Source organism: Solanum stenotomum, chromosome 9 (assembly GCF_019186545.1).
Source record: "Solanum stenotomum isolate F172 chromosome 9, ASM1918654v1, whole genome shotgun sequence".
Taxonomy (NCBI): Eukaryota; Viridiplantae; Streptophyta; class Magnoliopsida; order Solanales; family Solanaceae; genus Solanum; species Solanum stenotomum.
The window spans coordinates 53,313,313-53,327,363 of record NC_064290.1 but is presented as its reverse complement, the minus strand read 5'-3'; the positions used below and the strand labels follow the sequence as shown (position 1 = coordinate 53,327,363).

General features: G+C 26.7%; 1 long non-coding RNA gene across 1 annotated transcript; it reads right to left on the bottom strand.

Moving 5' to 3' along the window:
* Nucleotides 1-6,588: 6,588 nt before the first annotated feature.
* On the bottom strand, nucleotides 6,589-7,546 carry LOC125876618 (uncharacterized). Its single transcript, XR_007447517.1, has 2 exons — nucleotides 7,277-7,546; nucleotides 6,589-6,728 (listed from the first exon to the last, which is right to left on the bottom strand). It is a non-coding gene; the product is annotated as an uncharacterized LOC125876618 (long non-coding RNA).
* Between the last annotated feature and the right edge of the window lie 6,505 nt (nucleotides 7,547-14,051).

The window sequence follows — 14,051 nt, the reverse complement described above, 5'->3', positions numbered from 1 at the left end:
AAGTCCATTTTTAAAATAATCACTAAGGGGTTGGCGGAATAAATGGAATCTCCACCTGTTTTAATTAGAGATTTTGAAGGTCGAATTGTATAAATAAATTTTTCTTGATCGAAAGTGCTTTACCTTTTTTATAGTGTATTTGTTTGACAACCTATCTTGTACGAATCTAAATTAAACAGACGAGTAGCAAAAAAAAATTATCAAAGGAAACAAGCGCTTTACCCACTTAATCAGCCTATCCAATATGAATTCAAATTAATCAAACAAATGGACTGCAGATACCAAACGATTAAACTAAAGTTAAGCAGAGTAGATGAGTGATGGGCGGTTCAGATTGGTCTATTTTTAATCTAAAGTATCGAGTTTGAACCTCTACGATAAAAAGTTTTTGATAGAAAGTATTTTACCTAATTGTTAAACTACAATAAAAATTACGAATTTGACTGAACTCAATAACTTTTTTGTATTAAGAAATATAAGAGTTTATTTTTTGTCATTAAATGAGTTTAGAAGGAGCTAGATTCAAGAAAAAGTTAAAATAACTTGTTATCATGTTCAAACTATTTGTCTTTAAAAAAAAAAAAAAATAGTTCTTTTTGGATTTGGTTTAGATGATAAGAGGTTTGTTTAAAACAACAAAGTAGATTTAAGGTTTAATTTAGTGCCACGTCTATAAAGATATTATATAGTTTTGAAGATGCATTAACAAGTTAGCACCAATAATGTTTTTTATTAAATTTTTTCAAATTATTATTTTAATCGATTGATATATACTCGACTAATTTAGATTCATGTCGAATAAGTTCATTTTCTAAAATAAAACTTCTATATCAATTTATTTTTGTTTATAGGGCTCGAATCTAATAAATTAAGTAGAAGTGAAAGACAAACATAATTTGGATTAACACCTAATTAATTAAGCAACATGATTAACATGGCCAATCCTCTTTATGTTGGGCCTATATAGTTGATGGGCATCTTTTAGACCTAAATAGTCATTAGTTCAAAAGTAAAAAAAAAAATAGTTAATATTTGAAGATCATTATTTATATAATCATAGAATTTAGAATTAAAGAAAAGTGAAACTCCATTATAGTATTTTGAATGATATTCACGATATTATCGGATGCTAAAAATTTTACGGAGTGTTTTATTTGAATATTGTTATCTAATTTGTATTCAATTTTTAAAAGATTTTGTACGTCGTTTATTTATTTCTGATTGAAGTTTATATGGCTGAAATTTAAGCCTTTCTGTTTGAAGTTCAAATAAAAGTAGTTGAACTTCAATTATATGTCTATGAATTTCAATCATAGTGTATATGAACTTCAAACAAAAAGTAATTTAAATTTAGGTAAAAATAACTTAATTCGGTCATATAAAATTTCAAACACATATTCTGAAGTTATTAGGAGGTGAATTGAATTGCAAATTTATGACACAACAAATTCCAAAGATTCATTGTAATTAGATTATTTTTTTTGTTAGTTGTATAGCATAGCATCTCTTAAGTTTCTAGCATCTATTTAGAATCTAAGAGGTGTAGAATTTGGCTATTGAATGCTATGCTTTTTAGGGCTTCATGTAATGTCACACTAGAGTCATGACTTTAAAGGGCAAGTACTATTTCCTTAAAATATTTTAAGTTTTCGTTTTGTTTTTCATTCAGTGTCTGATGTTTTCACTAGAGATCGATTAATTTAAATTTATGTTGAATAGGACCTATTCAGAAGTAACGTTTGCTTATTAAAGATGATTTTATATCAGAAGTCAAAATCAGGATATATAATTAAAAGAGGAATAGTTTCATTCATTGCACCACATCATTTGGTATTTGACATTTTAAATTGCAACATCTTGGATTGTAAATATTAGAAGCAAATGACAGAATTAGAGGTGTGACAAATAGATGGTTGATTGAATTATTACTTTTTGGAAAGACGAGGGGTTTGGTTGGGGGGGGGGGGGTAAAATGAGCCGAAAAAATAATGGGTTGATGTCCAACCATACTCAAAAGTTAGTTAGACCGAAATGAATTGAATGAAAATGCCTAAATAATGAATTATAATTCAATTTGTTCAACTTCTATCTAGTTATAATCTATTTAATTACCAAACAAAACTAATAAAGCTTTTTTTCTTCTTTATAATGATTGTATATAATATATTAATCTTAAAAAGTTGTTTATTGAAATATTTAGAGAATATTTTTCACAAATCCATTCAAGCTATATACTTAATCCAAATATTTCAACTTTTATATAGATTGAGTTTCTAGAAATTAAGATGGAATGACTAAACTTTGACGACAAACTCAAAATTTGGTTAACTCACCTGATGTTCTAGAAAATCCTCAATTTTTTGTGGTGTAAAATTCATAGATCGACATTTTTTCGATAATATTAAAGGATCTAAAACTTTATGATAATAATTATTATTTCAAGACAAGGTTAAAAAGTGATCAATATTGCTATATCTACCTTGTGTGAAATATTTTTAGATAATTTTTCTTTTTATATATAGTACTCTCTTATAATTATGATTTGACTACTAAAATAAAAAAATAAAATATGTAACCAAAGTACAGACAGACAAAATTAAATTGATTTTTTTTGTTTATGTTTTTGTTTTTATGCTCTTGGCATGAAAAACATAATATAACTGTTTTCCTTCATCAACTTTTCCAAAAAAATATTTTCCATTTGAGGTTTGATATTTATATTAAAGTCTGAATAAACTATTTTCTTCGTCTCAAATTGTTGCTATTATTTTAGAAGTTCAATATAAAATTATTTATTTTTCTATTTTATTCTTAGTACTAGTAACTGTTCTTGAAGTTTACAAATACTCTAATAGAGTGAATATTTAATGAAAATAGGTTATATCTTATGGCATAAATAATGATAAAATAATTGAAAATTCCCTATTTTATATTTTTATAAAAATATACTCCTAAAAGAGAAATACGACAGACAATTTGAAACCACTTTGTCTCAAATTATTTGAGTGGTTTTAAAAGTACTTAATTTAATTATTTGTCATTTTAGAAGTTGAAGATAAAATCATTTTATTGACCTTTATTAGCTAGTATATTTTTTAAGAATACAAATACTTCAATTGCAAAATTATAATGATTAGTAAAATAGTTAAGAACCTCTCCCAATAAATATTTTTTTATAAGACGTATAATAGATAATTACAACAAATAATTTGAGACGTGAAAATAAGAAATGTCCATGAAAACTAGTAATGTGTTGCGTAACATAATTTGATGACCAAAAACATTCTATAATATAATGAAAGAAATTCATTATATTTTAAACTAAACCCTTTAGTTGTCGATATTAAATAATAGAAAAATACATTAAACTAAACCATACTCATTTTATAATCTCATAATTAAACTATGAAGCGTTCTTCGAACCTGAACTCATGATTTTAGTTGCAACTGCGATACAAAAGTCTTGATTGATTAAATTTTTACTTTATTGAGCTATAAGAGTTTTCTTCTCACGGATACGTTGATATTCTGAGGAAGTAGCTTTTGATATATGGGGAAGAATTATTTATGACACAACAAACTAAACGGAGGACTCTAAACATCACTATAAAAAAATGAAATTACAAACAAAAAATTGGTTAGTAAATTGATCAAATCACTTGCATTTGATTGTCAATCGATTACCAAAGAACTTTAATCAATTACTAAAAGGCTCGTTGATAATAGAGAATGAGAAATCAGTTCATTTACAATCTACTCGACTAAACTTGGATTGATTTGAGTTAAATATATAACTCATATTCATTTATTAGAAAACTTGTCAAAATATTATTAATTTATTTAATTTGATATGTCTGATATAATCATATTAAAGAAAAAAATCCACAAAATCAATAATTTTGTTTTAGTTAGAGTTGGGGGTGATTGGTTATGTCTGATTGTTTACGCATCGTAATTCAATTTATTTCATTAGAAATATTAATCTTTCGATGAGTCGTTCATTTTATAAATAAATATATTTGGATCCATTCAAATTCAACTTAATTTAATTGAACAATTACTGAAAATTCGATCGTGGTATGAATTTCATTACTACTATTACATATGTTATTTTTGGTGTTTAATGTCCTATTTTATAATATGGTAGAAATTTCAAAAAGATGTAACTAAAAATGTTTCCCCATTTTGTGCATAATATAATGTCAAGATGTGACCAGTAATCATATGTCACGGTCCAAACTCCAAAAATAGTGATACACTTAACGGACTTCTATGGTTATATTTTCTTGGCTAAAGGGTCAAATATGCCCCTAAACTATTTGAAAATGTCTAGATATACCCTCCGTTTAAAGTTTGGCTCACTCATGCCCTCGCCGTCCAACTTTTGGTCTAAATATGCCCTTATGGGCGTTAGTTGGCCTGCTGAACATATCCAACTCATTTTTCATTTCTCTAAATGCCACATGGAATGGACATGTCATTTTGACTTTACCACATGACATTTATATGAAAATAAAAAGGGATCAATTATACCCCTAAAAAATTCGAACCCATAAACACCTAATCCAACCCATAAATTAACCCCCCCCCCCCTTTTAAATAAACTACCTGACCCGTTTTCAACAATTTTGTTTAAATTTTTATTCTTTTGGGTAAATCCCGAAAACTAGTAATTGATTAATAAAAAATAGGAAAATATGAAAAAAATAATATAAAATTAATGCCAAAAATTCACAAATAAATATTGTAACAGTAAATCCAACAATTTTTTAAATTTTTTATTTTTTTCGGTAAATCCCAAAAATGAGTAATTGATTAATAAAAAATATGAAAAAATATAAAATTAACGCCAAAAAATCACAAATAAATATAGTAACCTTAAATTCAAAAATTTCAATAATTTTTTTTAATTTTTATTTTTTTTAATAAATTACTCATTTTTTAAATTTGCCGAAAAAATAAAATAAAAAATTGTTGAAATGTTTGAATTTAAGGTTACTATATTTGTTTGTGATTTTTTGGCGTTAATTTTATATATTTTTCATATTTTTTATTAATCAATTACTCATTTTCGGAATTTATTGAAAAAAAATAAAAATTTAAAAAAATTGTTGAAATTGTTGAATTTAAGGTTACAATATTATATTGTGAATTTTTGGCGTTAATTTTATATTTTTTCATATTTTTCCTATTTTTTATTAATCAATAACTAATTTTCGGGATTTATCAAAAAAAATAAAAAATTTAAACAAAATTGTTGAAAGCGGGTCGAGTAATTTATATAAAAAGGGGGTTGATTTATGGGTCGGATTAGGTGTTTATGGGCTCGAATTTTTTAGGGGCATAATTGATCCCTTTCAATTTTCATATAAATGTCAAGTGGTAAAGTCAAAATGATATGACAATTCCATGTGGCATTTAAAGAAATGAAAAATGAGCTGAATATGTCCAGCAGGCCAACTAACGCCCATAAGGGCATATTTAGACCAAAAGTTGGACGGCGAGGGCATGAGCGAGCCAAACTTTAAACGGAGGGTATATCTAGACCTTTTCGAATAGTTTAGGGGCATGTTTGACCATTTACCCTATTTTCTTTAGTCTAAAAATACTTATCATTTTAATTAAAAATATTTGTCTCAAAATAATTATTATTTTAGAAATTTCATCTTAATGTAAGTGTTATCTTTTAAATTTTGAGATTTAAATAGCTCTATCTTTTATATATATACCAGTTGTCAATTATTGTGACTTATAGTACTTTTTATTTAGTTTCCAAATATATAAATTTTATTTAAAAAAATTCAAGGATTTCACATATCCAAATTCACGGTCAAACTAAAATTGTTTAACTCTCGAAATTCAAACTATTCCACAAAAATTGGAGAGAATTTTTTTTCTTCTTCTCATTTTACCCAAGTACTTAATAGTGATTATTCTTGAAAATTACAGACACCTTACTTATAACACATAAACAAAGTAAATATTCAATGAAGAGAGATTATAACTTAAGATATAAACTAGGATAAAATAGTTAAACATTCCTCTTAATCAATATTTTTTAAAGAGTGCGTAAATAAAAAGTACGATAAATATCTAATGCTAATCCTAAGTCCTAACTAGAATCCTCTAAAAATCCTTAGATTTACAAGAAAATTCAAGAGCACCAAAAGGGGGCCGATTTGATCCGACAAAGCTTGAATGGTAAAATAAAAGGTAAATTCTTTAGGCTACCTTTAAATATTATGATGGATTGAGATTATAAATAACGTTTATGTCACCATTCAAAAATTGAGGTCATGATGACACACACCTCAAAATCCCCAAATTGAAGTGTAAGTCGAAAGAAAACACAAGAATTCTCTTATTTCGCATATTCCCTCTTCCTTATTTCTTAGAGTCTCCGTAGATAGAGTATTGAAATATATATGGTCTTTTACTCAATCGTGTTTTGCTAAGAAAACGAGTTATGAAGTAGTTGATGGTAATGACTGATAGTAATGATATTTCAACTTAGAAGATAGGGTAATAACTTGATTGAAAATTTTAAAAAAATAAATTGTGCTTTAAGAAAAAAGGATAAAAATATAGAAAGCTTTCATTCTTCAATTTTCTTAGAGAAAGAAAATATCACAAAGAGACACAATGGTACTATAAAAAATGCTGCAATTTTCAGTAAATCTTCATTATCCTTTGAGATCACTCCAATTCTTGACCAATCTCCACTATACCTGAAATATTATTAAGTTAAAAATATGAAAAAAATAAAAAAGAGGAAAAGTTACACCAATTGACCGCTCGATAAAAAATATTTATAATTTCTAGCTAATATACATGATATTTAGATATATTATATGCATATTTTATATATAAACTATTTTTTTTAGTGAGCAGCTATTTATATCAATTTTCCATAAAAATGACAACAAAGAGGGTTTATTGTAGCAACTTGAAATGTATGTGAAACATATTGATCCGACTAATTAGAATTCATGTCTTGTCAGAGTCGTTCACTTCAAGAAATTATCTATAAACTTAGTTGCTAATCATCGCTAAATAGAATTAATAACGAATTTTGTTGTTTAGTTGTCAAATTTGTCAGTCGCTAATTCCTGATTTTCTTAATAAGGTGGAGGGAAACCCCTCCGCACTAAGAATTTCTCTGATCTTCGTTTCCAAACTCGAACTCAAGATCTCTAGTTCATGCTAGCGTAATGAAATGTATTCTAAAATGTGAATAGATATAAATAAACAAAATTTATAAATTAGGAAAATTTACCCTGCATCAATGAACCCCAAAGCAAAAACTCCAACAACAGCTTGAATAAGAAAATTTCTTGGAATTTTCAATGATGAAATCGAGCTTTCTTCAACTTTTGATTTCTCAGAAGATTCTCTCTTTTTTGCAAATGAAATTGTTGAATGTTTAGTACTCAGTCTTCTTTTTCTATATTTCAAAAAAATATAAGAAAAATTGGTAGATGAAGAATAGCAATTGATAAAATTTTGTGTGATCAACATTTTCTTATCACATCCAAAAAAAAATTAAAAAAATTGAAACAAGTTATGTTATCTATCTATCTACATCTTATTATATGTGTGGTTGTTATTGAGAGCAAAGACAAAAGATAATTTAGGTCATTTTCACTAGATAATAATAATGAAATATCCTTTTCAATTGAATTCTTGTGGTTGTTTTCAAAAATCGTATAACAGTCACACTCTATAATAACATTTTATTGTGATGATCAAGTTTTTTTTGTGTTTTAAAATGATTTTAAGTCTTGTGATATATTATTATATGTTCGAAATGTAGAATCTAAAAAACATTGTGATAAAAGAACGACATTATTATAATAAAAAGATTTGATTGTATTTCAAGAGTGGTCTTAGGTTTATAAAATGAATTAAAGTCTTAATAAACTGGCTAAAAGAGCGTATGTCTTACCTAAGTTTCTTACACGACAGCATCTCTTGTTCCTTCGTGGGATAGAATACCCCCAACAACTTCACTCTAGAGGAACCTCATACTCTTAAACGAGAGGACCAGACTACGATTGCACTTGTTTTAGTTTTTATACAAAAAGTTATAAATAAAATCGTTATTTTACTTGAAATACTCTTGAAATAAATATTTCAATATCTCACAAATATATTTCAAAATATAGAAGTACAGAAGTATTTTTCTAAAAAGGGATTTATTATCATCCACTCATTTTAACAACATTTTTGTGGCCTCAAAATGGCTTTATGGACATGCACTTTTCCAACTTTCATTTTTGTCTTACTAAAAGACTCTACTAGTAAATATATTGGTTTTTTTTAAATTTATTACCAAAAAATATTTGGTACATCTTTTATCACAATTCACAATATATCTAAACTAAACCCCACATGTTTCTTTGTCACCATTTTATGTTCTAAGAATAGCTTTACTGATTTTTATTAGTTTTGTGATCATGATTCAAATTTCAAATTTTCCTATAACAAACCACTTCATATACCTCTAATTTTGCAATCATTTTCGAGCACTATATTTATGTCATATTTAAATAAATTTGATTGCGTTGAGGTGACATCTGCGTACACAATACTCTCTCCAAATTCCATTTATGAACAAATCTACGATAAAGAAACACATACATTGACTATAAGTCGTGGAAATGCTGATTTTAATCCTTTATTTTTTTAACTGGATCCATGTTCTTACGCGAGGGAGATGTCCTTTGGGCAAACACGTTAGGGCTTTAAGATTCCTGACTTGTCTCACTCTAAGCCTTTGACCCGTTTGACATTGATTCAATAATAATACTCGACAGGGGCTACGTTCTTTGAGCGCGAACACGTTAGACCTTTATGAGAAAAAAATTGAGATTTTTCAATATGGTAAATATTTTAATTTTTTCCTAATTGGATTTAAATTGTGAATATAGAGTTTAATTAGTGATAGAGTAGTAATTTAATTAATTTGTTATTCAAGATGTGCATTTTCCACGTACTTATCAAGTAGATACAACATTAATTAGGGACGAAATTTTTATTTTACATGATAAAGTATAATAATTATTAACAACTATTTTTGCAAATTTATTAGTTACGACTTATGTAGACGTAAGAAATTACAGTATCACATCAGCAAAAATAAGAATATCTACGTGCAAACCTCAAAAAAAAATATCGAATTTATAATCTTAAAAATAAGGTAGATTGTGTATTACGTACAAAGTGACCTAATTGAGTATAAATTACCGTGATTAGAGGTCTCAGGTATGAGACCATATATGAAATTGCCTTTGTTAAGAAATACTTTACCTGTAATATGAAATTTTCTAACACAAATTCAAATTTATTGGAGAATTATTTTGATTGAGTCAGGCTCTGTACAACTATCGAACATCAAATCAAATGAAAAAAATAAAATAACACTAACGATATATAATTTTTTTAAATAAACAAAAGAATTACTATAATATCCAAGGTTATGCACTAAGGGATTACGATAACTTTTTAGAGATAATATAAATATAATATATAATATAAAATTATGTCTTCTTTTTTTTTTTTGCTATATAATATAAAAAATGCTCTATTAGATTGTGGGTAGGTAATAATTTTTACTTTCCTTAGAAGGAATTTTAAGAGTTTTATCAAATGTAATATTTTATTTTCTAGTAAAATGAGTATTAATTACAATTTTCTTGAGTTTATTTGAAGAAAAAAAATGAATAGAAATCACATTGTGTTACACATTGTTTGGATGGTTGTTACTTATTGTATTGTAGTTTTGTTAATATAATTAACACCATGTTTGTTTTGTTAGAATGAATAGAAATCACAGTATATTAAACATTGTTAGTATTGTATCGTTTAAATTCATCGTTAGGTAAGGACATAAGATCTTGTTTTGTGTAACAATTGATTTGATACGATCGCGTCGTTACCTTGATATTTTATTTTCATTTGTCTTTATATACTATTTAGTAATCTTATTTTATTATTTACCCTACATTTTTTAAGTAGCTCTATCCCATAGCCTACTTTGTTGACATATTTATCATTCAAATGATTGATGCATGACATTACATAACGAGAGAAAATAATACAATTTATCCAAGCACTGTATTCAATAATACAATATAATACATTACGGAACAATATGTAACAATCATCTAAACAAAGTGTTAGTGTCTTTGAGACAACGGATGTGATTGTACGTACTTCGTCTATTTCATTGAATACATATTAAATTTCACCAATATAGATTTCAGATATTCTTATCGTCTACCAAAGCTTAGGCAAATAAACAAAAATCATCTAGTATATATATTTTTTGTTTCTATTAAAATTTGAACCATGTAAAATACGATCATTGATACTTTTGATTTTTGCGAAAGAACAACTTTACAAGAGCAGTTTTGTAAAAATAATAAACATTCTCATTTAACTCATGGGAAGAAATTAAATGAAAAATAGTTTAATTTCCAACTATAATCTCAATTTATTTATTTTTGGTTAATCATAATATATGCATCATAACAAAATACATATTAGCGATTATTTAAAAAGCTTCTTATATGCCCCTTCCTTATGCCTAACTATATGCTTGCCAGCCTTTCTCATCAATGACCTGCATTCACATCGAAAACGTTAAACATATAATACATGGTGATAAAAATATTTTATTTTATTTTTTTTTAAAAAAAAGATCAAGAGGGATGTCTACTTTGGTACATTTTTTTGGAAATATTGATGTGATTTCTTGTGTAAATGATGATGAAAATGTATGAATTTTCACATCATTGCAACGAACTTCCAATTTATTCCACCTATAAATTCCATTTATGTCCACTCTGAAAAATCCATATCCACTAGTAGTACTCATTTCTTTAGCCACATCATCGCCCTTTATCTCGATGACTGAATTATGAAAATGCACTTGTATTGGGGTACGTTCTCCTTTCTGTTGATGATAAAGTTCTAATGTGTTTGCCCAGAGAATATTTCCTTTGTAGGAAATCGAAACGACTACACTTTTGTATTCAACTTCACGAGGGTCAAGATTCTCGACGATGAAGTTGATAGTCAAGTTATGAGCAGAAAGGGATGTATAATGAGTTGATGATGAAGAAATATCAATTTTAGAAGCTGTGATTGCTTCAATTGAAATTTGTGGATGATTTGTAGCTGAACAACTAATCAAATAAATTACAAAACATGTGAATGAAATAAACATAAAAAAGTTTAGAAATTGACAACATAAACTCATATTAGAATTTTTAACTTTGGATGGCTTCTTGATTTGTTTTTCATTAAAGACCACAATGTGACTATTATTATCACAAGGTTCTATTAATGCTATCTTCATATTGCTAAACTTTAATTTGGTGAGGAAAATAAACAATCAAAATAGTGTCTTAAATAAAGGAGAAAAGGTACTTTGGGTAAGGAAAAGATCAAATTAGTCCCTTAAATAAAGGGTTAAGTCACCTTTAATTTATAAGTTATTTCATCGAGTATTTAGTATCTGCTAATTTAAAGCCTGATTAATTTTGATTCATATCAAGAAGTATGACTTTGAAGTAAAACAAGGCAATGTGTACGGATCCCGATTTTGATGCCATCATTTAACTTGTGCATGCCTTTTTTTTTGTTTTGAACGTATATACTACTTTGGACAACTTCAAACATACATTGTTCAAAAATTTTGTATGTCGGAAGTTCAATCATTTTTGCATGAATTTCAATCACATATATTTTAAATTCGATCATTTATCATAATCTACAGACTACAATTATATTTTAAATTACATCATTATTATAGCTATGTAATTTCATCTAAAAAATTAATAAGAAACCAAAAGTATATTTTTTTTCCCCGTAAAATAGTCCTCCATTAGGTTCAATTTGTTTTTATTTATATTTATCCAGGCCATTAAATTATTGTACATTATATTAATTCAGGATATATATATGCAATTGTAAATCCTTTTTACTCTTAAATAATTACTCCCCCCATCCACTTTTAATTGTCATGATTTCTTTTTTTAGAGTCAAACTATAAGAACTTTGACTACAATTTTATGATTATATTTTTTCATCATATTGATATGCTAAAAATTACAATTTATAGTACTTTTCATATAGTTTTTGAATATCCAATTTTTTTGTTTAAAATATCGAATTAATGTAATCTAATTTAACTTTGAAAATTAGTCAAATTAACTTTCGAAAAGCGCAACATGACAATTAAAAGTGATCAAAGGTAGTATTGTTTTTACGGATCACTAAGCTCTTAGGAAGATAGTTGGAAAAGTTCTTTTTATTTTAAAGGCTCAAATATTTCATCAAACTTTGAGAAAAACCTTACCTATATCAACCGTTAAAAAATTGGCTCATCTATGCCTTTTTCGTTTGAGAAAAGGCTCATTCATGCCATTATTTATTAACAGAAAATAATTTCGATTTTGCAAAACCATTTATTACACGTGGTCAATTATGATTCGGCCAAATCATTAATTATTTTTAAAAAAGGAAAAAACCTTAAATATGCCATTGAACTTTGAGAAAAGACTCATCTATGTCATTAATTAAAAGTTAGACTCATCTATACCATTTCAGTTAACAAATAATGACATGGATGAATCTATTCTCGAATGAAAATAGCATAGATGAGCCAAACTTTTAACAAATGACATAAATGAGTCTTTAAAAATTCGATAATATCGTTGAGTTTTTTTTTTTTTTTTCGATCTAGGACATGAAATTATTATACACTATATAATTCTGGATATGCAATTGTATATCCTTTTTACTCTTAAATAATTGTTGTTTCTATTGGTTACTACTATCTTATGAAGGTAGTGGCCAAAAAGTTCTTTATATTTTATAATAGTCAAGATATCAAATTTTATCATATGAGAAAAAATTATAGTAAGAACTAATTAATCATAAGTCAAAGGATCGAGGACTTTTAAAAGGAATACTCGAAGAGGAATTGTGAATTTTTAATTTCATTATTAATTTTTATTTAAAATCTATTAACCTAATTAATTTAAATTCGATTCTGATGAGTTATCCGATTCATTTGCAAGTAAGTTAGCTAAATAACAACTTTACAAGAGCAAGTGTTGTGAAAATAATAAACATTCTCATCTAAACTACAATCTCAGTTTTTGTAAAAAAAATTGTTAAAAGATTTAGCTAATCGACAACATTAATATATATTATGCATCATAACAAAAATATAAGGTCTCTTTGGATCAAATTAATTGTTGTTTCATAGTACGCTAACCATTAATATTATAAATCGAAATATATCAAACAAAAATAGTTCATAATATCTGTCATATTCGCTTTCATAATTAAAAAAATATATTAGAAATTGTTAGGTGGATATCTTCAAAATCCACGCTAATTTTTTTTTAAAAATGAGAAATTGCTAGATGGACATCTTTGAAATCCACGACAATTTTTTTAAAAAAATGAGAAATTGCTAGGTGGACATCTTCGAAATCCACGATAAATTTTTAAAAAAATGAGAAATTGCTAGGAGTCAAATGTTGCTACATTTCTTTGGAAATCTTGGTGTGATCTCTTGTGTAGATGATGATGAAAATTGATGAATCTTTACATCGTAGCAACGAACTCTTGATTTATACCATTTGTAAGTATTATGTATTTCCACCGTAAAAACTCCATACCCATTTGTTGTAGTCATCTCCTTAGCCACATCATTGCCCTTTATCTCGATAGGCGAATTATCAAAATGTATCTGTACTGGAGTACGCTCTCCTTTCTGTTGATGATAAAGACCTAATGTGTTCGCCCATAGAATATTTTCTTTATAGGAAATCAAAACGAGTATACTTTCGTATTCAACTTCACGACGATCAAGATTTTCGACGACGAAATTGATAGTCAAGTTATGAGCAGAAAGGGATGTATAGTGAGTCAATGGTGATGAGGAAATATCAATTTTAGAAGCTGTGATTGCTTCAATTGAAATTTGGGGATGATTTGGAACTAAACAACAAATTAATAAATTAACAAAACAT